We start from the raw sequence: 15,055 nt of genomic DNA, 5'->3' as shown, positions 1-15,055 counted from the left end.
TTTCAAAACCATTGCAATAGGGAAGGGTGACCAGAAGAACCTGAACTCCACTCTGATGAAACAAAGTGGGGACTATTTTCAGAAAGCAGGTTTACATCTTAGAACATTTGTATTTGCCCGAGTTTGACAAAATGAAAAGTAAATCTTCACATTTTTAGACAGAAGGTACATGTTGGAGTGAGGGGTGCTGAAGACTTGTCTCTGATTTCTGATGGGAACTACAGAGAGAGATGAGATCTCTTGTCAGTTTCACAGTTAGCTAGCAAGGGAGGCCTGAGAAGGGCATCCCTTCTCAATCTACATTCAATCTACAGTCCAAAAGAGCAGAGTCAATGTGTAATGACAAGCTTTCTGAAACCAATGCCGTATGGGAGGACGAATGACGAGGATCAGAAAGAAGCCATTCTACTCTACTGTGCTCTGAGGGAACTATCAAGGCTCTGTGGCTCACAGGCATGCAAATTCTTTGACTTGATTTAATTGGTCTGGAAATTTTTCTAAGCATGTTTTATTCAGTATAGCCTGTGATCACTTGGTATTTGAGTCTGGATTCAGGGACTCGGTGACACAAGAGCCCTTCTTAAATTTTAGTCTGACTTATTGTATTATATTTTTAATTAAACAGCCCATCTGTCAGTGGATTTGTGGCTTTAATCAGGCAAACAAAGCAGAGCAATTAGTTACTAGTGGCTGAGAAAATAAGCCACAGTGTTCCCAACAGACATTGATCCTGTTTTTACGCTTTTAAATTCTGATACACGGAATAGTAGTCATAAAAGACCCGCTGTGAATGGAGAAGACTGCGATAACAAGGCTCAGGCACACTGAAGCTAATTACCTGCAGTAAATGGTTTGAATGTGGGCCAATAAGAGATGGGGGAGTAAGCATTTAAAGGCACTATAATAGAAGACATGAAATGAGACAAAAGAAATGAGGGATGGAAATGTAATGTGTAGAAGAAAATCATATGGGAGATTAAGAAAATTACATTGCTATTGTGTTTTATGCCAGTGCCATGAATGACCTTGCTGACAATGGTTCATGAATTAAGTCAGAATGGCACACCGGTTCACTACTTTTTGTTTCCCTTGTTCCTTTCCTTATCTTTCTCCCTTTATGACTTGGATAATTAGCTACATTGCAGATACACAATCCATATACACGAAACCTCAAAGAATGGGGATGGAGTAGACTCTGATTATCTAGCTGAAGACAGGAATTTTCCAGCAACGTATCCTCTTTGTCAGCCACATCACAGGTAGATTTATGTGTTAATAACTATTTAGTGGATGAATGTATGTGTTGCTGGATTGTTCTCTGTTGGGTGGATTTTTTTTCTAATTAATCCATCCTCATGTACATGTAAGTGTGAATAATAGGCTTCTTTGTTTTTATGATAATACAGCACTGGACACAGGAGTTCATATGGGAAAATGAAAAGTAAATTGGCACTGCTTTGAATCTGTGTTCCTTTTTCCTAGAAAAGAGTGATTGTATTAGACTCGTCCATATTTCAATGACTAGTCAGTTAACTCTGAGAAGCAGAGAGGGAGCAAATGTCTTTTTATTCAAGAAGTTATGAAGAAAAAATGCACAAATTAGATGACCTAGCTGCAATCCTGGACAGCAGAACATCTTTGCAGAGATTAGGTTCTGGCCATGGAGCTGCCAAATCTAGTGCTCAGCTCACCTAGACATATAAAAAGGGTCGATACTTCTGTTTATTAACTAAATTAGTCCAAAATAAGTATTTATTCCCTAGAGTTTAACAGTTATTTTTAAAGGCAGTATACGAAGATCCCATTGGTGTTAGATGTTTCCATATAGTATCTGTCCTAATGTATACTGATGAGCCATTTATATTGAATTATCTATAGTTTGTTTATACCTGGAAAAAAACAGTATACATCAATTCAAAACAAAATAAATTTTTTTATTGTTAAATGATCACAGCTAATAATATTTGCTCATAGTGGATCCTCTACAGCTTCCCAAGCATTGGAATCATACTTGATGAGTGCATTCTTTTTCCTTTGTCCAGATGATTTTTCAGAGCTAATTGCCATTACTTATTAATTATTTTAGTTTATTTATGAGACAGTTTTGCTAGAGTTTTTAAAGCCCTGGCAGTTAAGTTCAGCCATCCACCCTTGATGGGCCAGTTAAACAAATGTAATAATAGTGAAAACCAGAAAAAAGAGATGATTCAATGTGGTCATGTTGGGAAGAGGAATTAAGAGATCCAGTGACCCCAGCCTGCACCCCCAAGTCTATATTTCTTATCCTGACGTGAAGTTTAGGTTTACACAGAGGACCAGAGCTATCTATCCATCTTTCTTACTTACATCCTTAGTAAGCCCATCTTTGCTCTGCTCACTTTTTATCCTTATTTCCTTATTCTTAGCATTAAACAACCAACTTGGAAGCCACTGGCTTGACGTGCCTTTGGTGCCTGTTAATTGTCTGGTGCCATAACTTCATAAGTTAAGCTCAAGAAGAACTAAGCAAGTTTCTGTTGATCTCAAAAAGTCAATGTCAAAAGAATGAGGATCATGGGGATGGGGATCATCTAGTCTTTTGGGGTTCATAACTTCAATTGTCTAGTCATGAAGAAGAGGGACACAGATATTTCTTTGGAATGTCTTCATTCCTCCTGGGATGGTGGGAACACTGCCTTACTATGTAGCACACACAGGCTTTCAGTTTTCTGTGAAGCTCAGGCTGGTTGCTACCTTAGCCTCTTGAGTGTTGAAATTACAGGTATGTAGTACCAAACCTAGCTCAAAGAATTGCTTTAAAAAAATAAAAGAGATTGCTAAGTACCCAACTCTATAGAATGATATCACCTAAAGGAAGAGAACAATGAAATGGTAAGAAAGAATTCCTTAAGCTAGCAGTTTATATTGCTTGGTAGATCTCAGGGTTCTGTTTTCCTAAAAAATTTCTATTTCTTGGAGGCCCCTGTGAATTTTTAAGTGTATACTATGGTGTAATAGGACAAACAAAAAATTGAAACTACAAACTTTTCCTGTTGAAAACAATGAAAAAAATGATATCTTTTCTTTTAGAAAATTTGTGATTTTCTTTTCCAAAGATATGTATTTTTGAAAGAGCTACATAAGGAAATCCAGGGATCTCCTTTCTCCTCAAAGACATGGAACTATCTCTTTGATGTAAGATTATTAGGATAGAGAGAGCCATTGTCTTGGTCATTGTTCTATTGCTGTGAAGAGCCACCATGACCACAGCAACTCTTAAAAAGGAAAATATTTCATTGAGACCGGCTTATAGATTCAGAAATTTAGTTAATTTTAACCATGGACCAATGAATGAATCATGGAGGGAAGTATGGCAGTATTCAGACAGACATGGTGCTGGAGAGGGAGCTGAGAGTTATACATCCATGTACATAGATGGCAGGAAGAGAGACACTGAGCCTGACTTGAGCATTTGAAACCCAAAAACCCACCCCAAGACATACACTTTCTCCAACAAGGCCACACCCCCTAATCATGGTCAAGTAGCGCCACTCTCTAATGACCAAGTATTCAAATATATAACCCCATGTGCTGTGATATTATGTTCCCCAAAATATTGTGCACCCTAATAAACTTATCTGGGGTCAGAGAACAGAACAGCCACTAGATATAGAGGCCAGAAAATGGTGGCACACATGCCTTTTTATATATATATAATTTTACAATACCATTCAGTTCTACATATCAGCCATGGGTTCCCCTATTCTCCCCCCTCCCACCCCCTCCCCTTACCCCCAGCCTACCCTCCATTCCCACCTCCTCCAGGACAAGTCCTCTCCCGGGCACACATGCCTTTAATCCTAGCATTCAAGAGGCAGAGATCCATCTGAGCAGCATTTCAGCTGAGATTCATTTGGATGAGGACTCGGAGGCTTCCAGTCTGAGGAAACAGGATCAGCTGAGGAACTGGCAAGGTGAGGTGGCTGTGGCTGGTTCTGCTTCTCTGATCTTCCAGCATTTACCCCAATACCTGGCTCCAGGTTTGTTCTTATTTAATAAGACCTGCTAAGATTTGTGCTACACGCATGGGATGCCATTCCTATTCAAACCTACAGTCATTATACTAGTTCTTATGAGAAGCCTCAATTGGGTAGAAGCCTGACTCCCATAGTACTTCCCTTTGTAAGGATAAGAGTGTATTGGATTTTCCTACTTAACTGACACAGATGATCTTTTTGGTTTAGAAATAAAAATTTTAATCATTTACATGATGCTGCTCCCCTGAGATGTAATTATTTTTAACCTGAAACCACAAAAGCAGTGGGTCCTATTTGCTTGGCCACATAAAAGACTTGGGATTCTTCATGTTGCTATACTGTTTTTAGGGGTTTGGCTTTGATGCACATCACATTCTAGTTTTAGTGGTTATTTAATATATAAAATTATTCTCTTTCTCTTCTCTTTTTGTTGAGAGATTTTCTTGGTTGGGAAGAGATACTGGTTTTAAGAACATTTCCCCAACAGATGTTTTTGTGTTTACCTTGAGGAAAAAACAGTTCAAGGTTAAAGCAACCCAACAGAAAAACATGTAAATAAAGCAGGCCATAAAAACCATTACCAGCAAGGTTGACAGATAAAGAAACATAATTGTATTTCTTGGCTTTGCAACAGTTGAAAATATAAATCATAAGTAGAAGGAGACTGAGAAAAAATGTTTAGTATATGGGTGAGTACAGAGCAAACATTGTAAGAGATAATACTTCCACTCACCCAAATGAGGATAAATTGAAGAGATAATAGCTAGAACTCATAAATAAAGATGTCAAAAAGATTCGTTAATTAGTGTGAGAAAATTAATTAGGGAACAGACAATGGACATGAGTGTGTGACTTCTGTAGGATAAATGATTGGTGAATATTAATGCATGAAGAAGAGATAGGTGTTGGTGGATATGGTTGTCTTTATAAATAAGGATATTTGTTTCAAAGTCCTTGAATATTTTATTTAGATCAATGAAAGGTTTAAAAGTCTCTTGATTCATAGAGGAAAACTATTTATGATTAAAGCCTTGACTTACAATTTTCCCCCGGTGGAATGTCTCAAACATTCTTTCAAATTTTCATGGACTTGCTGCATCCTCCTTTGCATCTCTCTCATTTTACTTCTCCCAACAACTCATGAAAAGGGTGGCCAGAAATTTATGAGTCTCAAATTGAAGCATTCAGTTTAAAGACGTAGGCTGAAGTGTCAATTTGTGAGATTTACAACTTTCTGAATTTGGAAGAGATACTAACACCATGTCTGTGCTCTGCATGGTGCTAAACTAATCAGCTCTGAAGGGACAGATCCAGTCAGGTGGTTTCTGGAGTTATTGCCAAGTTGTCATGTTCTTTTCTCTGTCTTGCATATTCACTTCCAATGCCTTCTAGCACTAATACAAAAGGCTTTGAAATTAAATTGAGTCTGGACCAGTTACATGTCACAATTCAACATTGGCACACACATATACACCCCACTCCCATATACATATATTTTCTCACAGACTTCAAAGATTGAGAACCTTTTCTTAACTACAGTCATAGAAATAAGTAGAGTCACTATAATTCATTTTTATTCTCAGAAGCACAAACCTAAGTTTGAAGACAAACTAAATAGTGGCAGTCATGTCATGGGAAGAATCAGGAGTTATCATCAACAGCAACAAAAAGACAGGCCCTATTCTTTAGTAGTGTGAGCTAAATTTTGGCTCAGTGCATGACTAAAGAGTTATTTGCTTCATTTGACTATGCTATTCAAAAACCAGTTTATGGTGATATTTTATTTGTACTGAAATGTGATTTTAATTTTATGTTAATAAATAAAGTTGCCCTGGGGTCAAACCTATTAGAGCCATAGCAAGAGCATGGTGGTTAGAAGAGCTAGGTAGATTTCTGTGTGTTCAGGGATACAGCCAGTATTGGAGACATACGCCTTTAAGACCTGGAGGGCGGTACTTACAGGCAGTGATGAGACAGTCATGTGGTTGGGTTTACAACCAATGAGAAGGCAGAACAGAAAGACTATTTAAACACAGACAAACAGGAAGTAGCTCTCTCTCGGGGAAGCTAGGAGCACTGCAGGAGGTAAGATTTTATCTCTGAGCTCTGACCTCTCAGCTTTCTCTTTTACATTGGCTCTGTGTTTCTTATTTTAATAAGACGATTGGTTACATCTACACAGTTGGTACGTTGCAGTAAAGCACTCTGAAGAAAATAATATAATCATTCTTTCTCCATTGCTAAATAACCTTAAGCTAAAAAGATTTAAAAAAAAAAGAAAATTAATCGACTCAAATCATCAGTTAATTTGTCATCTGGATATCAGAAGCTTTGACATTAAACTAATAAAAAGAAAGCGAGTTCATTAAGTTCTATGATCAGAGATAACAAACCTCAAGATTCAGGACTCAGAGTCCTTTGGCCATTCGTCCTGTGACCACACTGCTGTGTACTTTTGTTCCCTCATCTTCTCTCTGGTCACAGAGCCATTGAGCACAGAGATCTGAGAGCAGCACCAATTGGTGGGGACACATGCAATCCCAGCAGCGGTTCCTGCTGTCATCTCAGCTTTCCTCTGAGTTAGGGTGTTTCATATATATATATATATATATATATATATATATATATATATATATATGTGTGTGTGTGTGTGTGTGTGTGTGTGTGTGCCAATGGAACCATAAGGTGGTCAGAAGGCAATTAGCAGGAGTCTTTTTTTCCCCTTTCATCATATGAGTCTTGGGTATCAAAATCAGCTCATGAATTTGTAGGGCAAGTGTGTTTAACCACTGAGCAATTTGGGTAGCCTGGTGGAGTCAATAAAAGGATTACCTTTGACAGAGATCTTAAGTATGGAGGCTAATACAAGGAAAGAAAGAATAAGACATAATATGTGCAGGTATTTACTTCTCAAGGGAGAATTGTGTATATTGTCTTTGCAATTGTTCTATATACAATCCTTGGATTTTTAAGTTTCATTGTTTGAAGAATATAATTTGTGATGTTTTAAAGATTAAGCATACACAGATGATTTAAAAGCTGAACTCTTTCTGATGGAAAGTGTAGTGGAGAAAACAGAAATTCTGAGTAAGAAAAAAAGGAACAAGAAAAAATGAATGATTAAGCAAAGCTTAAAATTAAGCAAATTTAAAAATCAAGTAAAATACATAGGCTGGTGTGCTCATTATTCTATCTTTTAGAAGCTCCTTTTGTACATGAAATCATAAGGTAGTATTATGAGGCATGTTGTTTAGATTTAGAGATGAGGTGGATTAATAATATGGTAAATTATTTTGTTGTTGTTTTGGTTGTTTTGTTTTTTTGAGACAGAATTTCTATGTGGAGCCCTGGCTGTCCTGGGACTTGCTTTGTAGTCCAGGTCTTGAACTCAAAGATCTACTTGCCTCTGCCTCCTGAATGCTGGGATTAAAGGTGGGTGCCACCACCACCTTGCTAGTGCTGAGGATTTTTAACTCCCTCTGCAGAAGGGCAAATTAGGTTCTAAGGTGATGGATTTCTTTCCCATCTCTTAGCTCCTTAATTTAGCTCCTCAATTCGCTTTCTATTCTGCCTCAGATATCATCACTATCAACCAAGGGATACAAATATTTCTCTCTGGCATACTGAGATTATTGGATCATATAGCGATTCTTTTTTTTTTTTAATTTTTAAATAATCTCCATACTATTTTCCACCACAGTTGTAACAATTCTTATTCCTACTGGTTTTGTGCATTAGTGTGATCAAAGTGTTTTCTTTCTTTGATATTGTCGCCAATATTTGTTATCTTTCTTTTTGGTAGTGACCTGTAGCAGGGTCCTTGTTGTTGTTCCCTTTGGGGGGGGGGGAAGTAGGCTCAGAGTCAAACCACACAGACTGTGAGAGAATGTCAAAATAACAAGCTCAGTTTATTCAGGAAGAAGCAAGCCTTATATACCTCCACCCCACCCTTGGGGGAGGTCTGATGAATATGCATCTGCTGGTGTGACATGGCTGCCTCTCATTGGCCCAGGTCATCTCCAGATCATGTTTCAGCTGCTGTTGCTAAGACCATCAGGGAGACCCAGGCTGGCTCTCAGAAAGTATCTTTTTTACTTGTTTGGGCCTTCTAGCCCTAAAGCATGTTAGGGATGAGTCATCCCACAGTGACAATTCTAAAAGATGTGAGATCATATCCCCTTGTGACTTTTTATGGACATTCTCAGATGACCAGCAACTCTGATCACCTTTTCCTAAACATGTTGGCCACCTGTTTAGAGTCTTTAGGAAAGTGTGCATTTCTATAAGCTTCTCAACAATTTTCAAATCAGGTTATTGGTTCTTCTGTTATTGAGTTGTACATATTCTTGATCTATATTTTGATTGGATTGCTTGAATGCTAGTTTTCTCTCCTTCAATTAGAGTGAAATTACCAGAAAAACAAGGATTTATATAATAAAACTTGAGATCAATTATTAAATTTAATTATTAGTTTGTTTTAAATACTTGACTCTGCTGTTTTTGTATACCATAGTTACATGGAACCATGGGATCCAGTTGTGGTGATATTTTATTTGTACTGAAATGTTATTTTAATTTTATGTTAATAAATAAAGTTGCCCTGGGGTCAGAGCTATTAGAGCCATAGTAAGAGCGTGGTGGTTAGAAGAGCTAGGTAGATTTCTGTGTGTTCAGGGATACAGCCAATATTGGAGACATACGCCTTTAAGACCTGGAGGGCGGTACTTACAGGCAGTGATGAGGCAGTCATGTGGTTGGGTTTACAACCAATGAGAAGGCAGAACAGAAAGATTATTTAAACTGGGACACAGGAAGTACCTCTCTCTCTCTCGGGGAAGCTAGGAGCACTGCAGGAGGTAAGATTTTATCTCTGAGCTCTGACCTCTCGGCTTTTCTCTTTTACCTTGGCTCTGTGTTTCTTATTTTAATAATACGATTGGTTACATCTACATCCAGTTTTCCATTTTCCACAATACTTTGCTTCAAAAGACTGAGTCAGAATCTCTGTTTCCACAATGAGGCAGGAAGTTAGGAGGGAAAGCCAAACTGAGAATGATGGGAAACAGGAGGGAGGAATGAAGGAAGACACCAGCCAATCACCCAGGAAGCAAGATGTGCTTGAGGACAGGTAAAGCCATGAGCCATGTGACAATCTATAGATTAATAGAAATGGATTAATTTAAATGTAAGAGTTAGCTAGTGACAAGCCTGAGCTATTGGCTGAGCATTTATAATTAATATAAGCCTCTGTGTGGTAATTTGGTAAACAGTTGCTGGGTATTTAGGAACAGGCAGTGGGGACAGGAAACTCCATCTACATTCCCTCTTTCCCTCTGACTCTAGATTTTGTCAAGTTGGCAAGAATCTATCCAGAACACTACCCATGGTGGGAAAGCTTCAGACAAATCATGTTTTTTGACTGGCCCTTCCTAGTATTCTCAAGCTTTCATTTTATTGCTTCGAATTTACAAGTGGAAAAACTAGCATTAAGAGAAAAGAAGTGGATACCTATATTTATAAGTAAAAAAAATTAAATAGAATTTTCTTTTTGAGTAATATTACATTATTTGTTCAGTTTTCTCATAACTTTGGAGAACAATATAAGACTTACCAAACTTAGCGTCAGTATTAATCTTTGGTCTAAAGTAAGAAATTGTCTTGGGAAGGTTTTTCATCTTAGATCTAGGGAGGGTACAGAACAGTGAGGCTAGGCATTGGTCTAATACCTTTTCTTCATGATGTACCTTTTTTTTTTTTTTCTGGGAGTGAAAAGTGCCTTATACAAAATCATATGTATATTTATTTTTAGTATGTATCTTTGAAAGCCAAGTTTTCCTTTCTTCCTGTAATTTATCTCATCTTTCTTTTAATGCCTTGAATATGTGGGATAAAACAGAATCCCCACTCTCCCACGTTTAGTCTAGTATGTTAATTAACAATTCAATAATCTCATTCAAATCCAAAAGTTTAAGACATTTAGGTAGGGACTCAATAACTAGTCTCTTGGCAAGAGTCACTGTTTCAGGAGTGTTTTTCTTTGGCATTAGCTCTTTGGCAAAATGACTGCTGGAGATGTAAAGTAAGGCTCGTGTGGCCTCAAGGTGCTATCAGGACAAAGATGGTGGAATCAGTGAGCTGTAGAGTGACTAGTTCTGCCTGTTCACCTAGCACTGATCAGCAGATGTTTAGAGACTATGCTGACACTGACTGTTCTGTACCTGGTTTCAGCCTCTTGTCTATTGTACAGTTGCTACACATAGCCTTTTTTATAATATAAAGTTTATATCCAAGTCACTTTTGTTTCTTATATTCTACAGGATTGTACTTACAAGAATTTTGTTGATTCCCTTCCACAGTCTCTACAATTGAAGAAGAGAAATAAAAGGTCACCAGGAAGACAAGACATGGAAGGAATTCTAGACTAGACTCAAAAAAAGAAGCTAATGGAAGACAGAAGGTAGTTTGCAAGGTAATAGCATTTTTAAGAACTTAAACTAATTCTGATGAAGGAGTAAATTTGGAATTGGAACAAAAGTAGTATAAAGTCTTGGAGGAGATAGCACTGTTTATTACATTTGTTAACTTCTGATGTTATAACCTGACAATTCAAGATGGAAACTGTTTGACTTGAACAACATGAGATTTCAATCTTTATATTATAGTGGAATATAATATCAAATGACAGCTAGGATCTAAGACAAAAACTTCCATGCACTGAGGAATTTCAGGCTTTTAAGTGATTCAGTTTACAGCATAGTGTTGAGAGGAAGACAGAATACTACATTTTACATAACATTTAGGGAGAAAGGCTTCTGGGCTTTACCACACAAAAAAGATGTGATGGTGGAGTAAAACTGTAAAAGTCATGTGATTTACACACAATCCACATGTTTAATAAATATATTTTATTAGAGTTGTATTTTTATTCCATACATTAAATAGTTATTAAATGATCAATGGCTTTAATTTATTAAATTAATAAAATTAATATGTTTATACCTGTTTGGGAAACCTTTCAGAAAAAGCACTGTACACCACACTATACTCAGTGTACTACTTCACACCGTGAAAAATTCTGATATACTGTGTCTCTTTCCAACAGTTTGACAACAGTTAAGTAGTTCAAATCCCTTCTCTTTACATGCTCACACCGTCATCCACTCCAATTTACCCCTGCCCTCTCTCCTCAGATGCAATTCAAGGTGGTAAGAGGCACAGCATCCCATCCCTCCGACCTTGATGAGATTTTCTATTGCTGAGGTGAATTGATTTGAAGCTGGGCCTCCAGCAGTGCTGGAGAAATCAATGTGGGAGAGATTTTGAAATGCAAGTTCTGCTCTTTGCTCCTCCAAGGCAAATGCCTGGCAGAAGAACGTTGTTCTGGGAATCTGGCTCTCCTTCTGAACTTTCTTACCTTCTATAATCTTCAACAATGTATCTCATTTAAACTACTTGCTTCTTATATGCTTGTTCATGACCTCCTAAAACCAGAGAGTAAGATACTAGCAGCTGTGAAAGAAGCAAAATGGGGAAGCAAACTATGTGATACAAAGGACCTTTCAGGAGGTCAGGGAGATGGCTCATTTGGTAAAGAGCTTGCCACGGAAGGGTGAGAACTAGACATCAGATCCCGAGAACCCATATAAAAAGCTGGTGGCTTGTATGTAATTTCAGGGTGTAGGAGGAGACAGGAGGGTCAAACTGGCTTCTCAGAGTAGCCCAGAACATGAGCTCCTGGTTCAGAGACAACTTCCTCCTATATAAGGTGGTGAATTGACCAGAGAAGACATTGATGTCTTTTTGGACTTCCACATGTGAACACATCTGCACTCCCCTGCTCTGTACTTGTACTCACACATATAAAACAAACCAACAAACAAAAATCCCTAAATTTCTTGTAACATTGTGTATTTGTCTCTCTAACATTGTGTTAAATTGTGTACATCCATTCTGTGTATAATGAAATAGTATACACGGTTTCCAGTAAATACTGGATGTTTTACACCATCCAACACACAAGAAAATCTTTCTAATAAAATAACAGATAATTCTTCTTTCAATATGAAGATGTCTTAAAAATATAATAAGCTGGTTGGTAAATCCTGATTTTTTTTTTTTTTTTAAAGATTTATTTATTATGTATACAGCATGTATATAGTATTCTGCCTGCATATGTCCCTGCAGGTCAGAAGAGGGCACCAGATCTCATTACAGATGGTTGTGAGCCACCATGTGGTTGCTGGGAATTGAACTCAGGACCTCTGGAAGAACAGTCAATGCTCTTAACCACTGAGCCATCTCTCCAGCCCCGGTAAATCCTGATTTTATTATCTAGAGTTTAGCAAAGTGTAGAGCCATGAGAGGGCATCAGTCTTTATATTATGCAGATAATAAATGAGCAGTAATTGTTTTCTTCAGTGGCCTTTTTCTTTCATTACATAACCAGTTGTCTGCACAGTCTTGGGAATAGCTAACATTTAGGTGCCAAAGCTTGAGACATAGTTGAGTGGTAAAACAGGATTCTGTCCATCACTTTTCAGTTATGATTACAATGTTCCTTCAATAGAGTGTGAATGAAGCCGAGCATCTCTGCCGTTTGATTCATTCGATCTTCTCAAGGCTTTGAGAGCAATGGCTGATGGTTTTCAAAGAGACACAAATTTGACCTCAAGTCTGCTACATAGAAGCCACTGGATTCTCTACCTGCTGTTTCTACAGAATTCGGAGTCCCAGGACATCACAGCCCAAGGCTCTGATCCCCTTATGTGAATCTCTCTCTGCATATGTCCTACTGGTCTACTTCCCTGAAATGCGGTTCTCAAAAGAAAAAAAAAATCCCTTAAGACAAGAAAATAAATTTGCAAAGGTGGTTTTTAAATTGTCATTTAAAAATGACATTTGAAAAGGCAGTATTTGTTTGCACTGAAAGGTATGCAACATCTCCCGACAGACTGGTCCTATTGCACCACAGTTAGGAAGCACAGAATATGAACACAAAGTGCGGCTGGGCTGTAGACGCCACCAAACCTCTTGCCAAAGGTCCCACAATCTTCCCAAACAGCAGCAGCAGCCTGGGACCTTGTATCCAAAGACGTCAGCCTCTTCAAGCCACAACACAGCCTCTCCAAAGTGCTCACTTGGATAAATCCTTCCCAGAACTGTGACCATGAAGAGCCCATGCCTATTCCTGGGAGAAGGGTTAGAATCACATCTAAATAAATAAATAAATAAATAAACCGTGTTCTCTCTCTCTCTCTCTCTCTCTCTCTCTCTCTCTCTCTCTCTCTCTCTCCCTCCCTCCCTCCCTCCCTCCCTTCCCTCCCTTCCTCCCTCCCTCCCTCTCCCTCCTAAATGAGCTGTTTGTTTTTCCATTAGTGCCCTTTCCCTCTCCTGTTCCCAAACTGACAAGACATTCAAGCTGGAAATTCTAATGATCACCCCCAGTCACATTTTATGAAACTGATGTAAACGGATGACAAAAAGTCTGTCATTTATCTTATGAATTTCTCCTTTTTTTTTCAGTTTAATTTGTGGCCCTCTATGAAACATATATTAAGCAGGCAGAGAAGCAATTTCTCACTCATCAGAGTGGCACTATTTACTTCCTGTGTGCTTATTTTGAGCCGGAATAGGTGTCTGGGAAGTACTCACAAAGGCTCTAAGTTACTAACTGAACATATTTTCCATGACTTTTTTTTTTAAAGATTTATTTATTATGTATACAGAAGAGGGGTGCCAGATCTCATTACAGATGGTTGTGAGCCACCATGTGGTTGCTGGGAATTGAACTCAGGACCTCTGGAAGAGCAGTCGGTGCTCTTAACCTCTGAGCCATCTCTCCAGCCCTTTCCATGACTTTTTAAAAAGTAAAGATTTATTATATTTAAAAAATTAAAATACTTACCTGGCAGGGGAGACACCATGATCAAGCAGGTGGTTTTCGCAGGGCGAGGCTCACCCATTGCACTTGGGGTGTGTTGACCCCTGAGATTTCCCAAAATGCGGGAAACTCGACTGCATAATTTGTGGTAGTGGGGGACTACGTTGGTGCTCTCCCCTGAAATAAAAAAAAATTAATAATGCATGAGGTATATAGCCCCCCCCCCAAATCTATACCATCAAACAGCTTTCAATCACGCTGTCTCTAAAACATCTAATTTCTCCTTAGAGAAAAAATCATCCTTCCCTGTAACTTCAGAAGCATTTTTCATCTATAAAGTCAAATGTGAATATTCCTAAATATTTATAAACATTTAATCTTCTGTGTAGATGTAACCAACCGTCTTATTAAATAAGAAACACAGAACCAATGTAAAAGAGAAAGCCGAGAGGTCAGAGCTCAGAGCTAAAATCTTACCCTTCCTCCTGCGAGCTCCTAGCTTCCCGAAAGAGACCTATTTCCTCTCTGTCCGTCTTTTCATAGTCTTTTGTTCTGCCTTCTCATTGGTTGTAAACCCAAACACGTGACTGCCTCGTCACTGTCTGTATGAACAGTCCCCCAGGTCTTTAAGGCATATGTCTCCAATGCTGGCTGTATCCCTGAACACACGGAGATCTATGGGATTAAAGGCATGTGCCACCACCGCCACACTCTGTCTATGGCTCTAATAGCTCTGACCCCGGGGAACTTTATTTATTAACATACAATTAAAATCACGTTTCAGTACAATTAGAATACCACCACATTTTCCCTTTTCTATTTTAATAAAAAGAAAAAAAAAGCAAAAGGTTATAACTAACAAAAGAAAAACTATATACAAAAGTACAATAACTATATACAATATATACAAGTAACAAATACCTAAACGATGTCTAGTCCATTTGTATTTGACAAATCAGAGAAAATAATTCCCTTATCTATCCTATTTTGGTAAGTCCAAAATGTATCTAATTCACTTTCTATCCTAATTAAACTTCAACTATAACTAACTAATCTTCAACTATAACTAACTAATCTTCAACCATAACTAACTAATCTTCAACTCCCTCAGAGACACAAGAAGGAAATAATATTAGCTAACAAAAATAAAAACAGGAAG

At 38.0% G+C, this 15,055-nt stretch overlaps 2 non-coding genes across 2 annotated transcripts; both read left to right on the top strand.

The window, feature by feature from the left end:
* Window positions 1-7,035: 7,035 nt before the first annotated feature.
* Window positions 7,036-7,108, top strand: LOC121822204 (small nucleolar RNA SNORD26). Its single transcript, XR_006063212.1, has one exon. It is a non-coding gene; the product is annotated as a small nucleolar RNA SNORD26 (small nucleolar RNA).
* Window positions 7,109-13,912: 6,804 nt separating this feature from the next.
* On the top strand, window positions 13,913-14,076 carry LOC121822180 (U1 spliceosomal RNA). The gene has a single exon (XR_006063194.1). It is a non-coding gene; the product is annotated as a U1 spliceosomal RNA (small nuclear RNA).
* Window positions 14,077-15,055: the final 979 nt, after the last annotated feature.

Source organism: Peromyscus maniculatus, chromosome 13 (genome assembly GCF_049852395.1).
Source record: "Peromyscus maniculatus bairdii isolate BWxNUB_F1_BW_parent chromosome 13, HU_Pman_BW_mat_3.1, whole genome shotgun sequence".
Lineage (NCBI taxonomy): Eukaryota > Metazoa > Chordata > Mammalia > Rodentia > Cricetidae > Peromyscus > Peromyscus maniculatus.
Note: the sequence above shows the minus strand (reverse complement) of the source record. Positions and strands in the feature narration are given on the sequence as shown.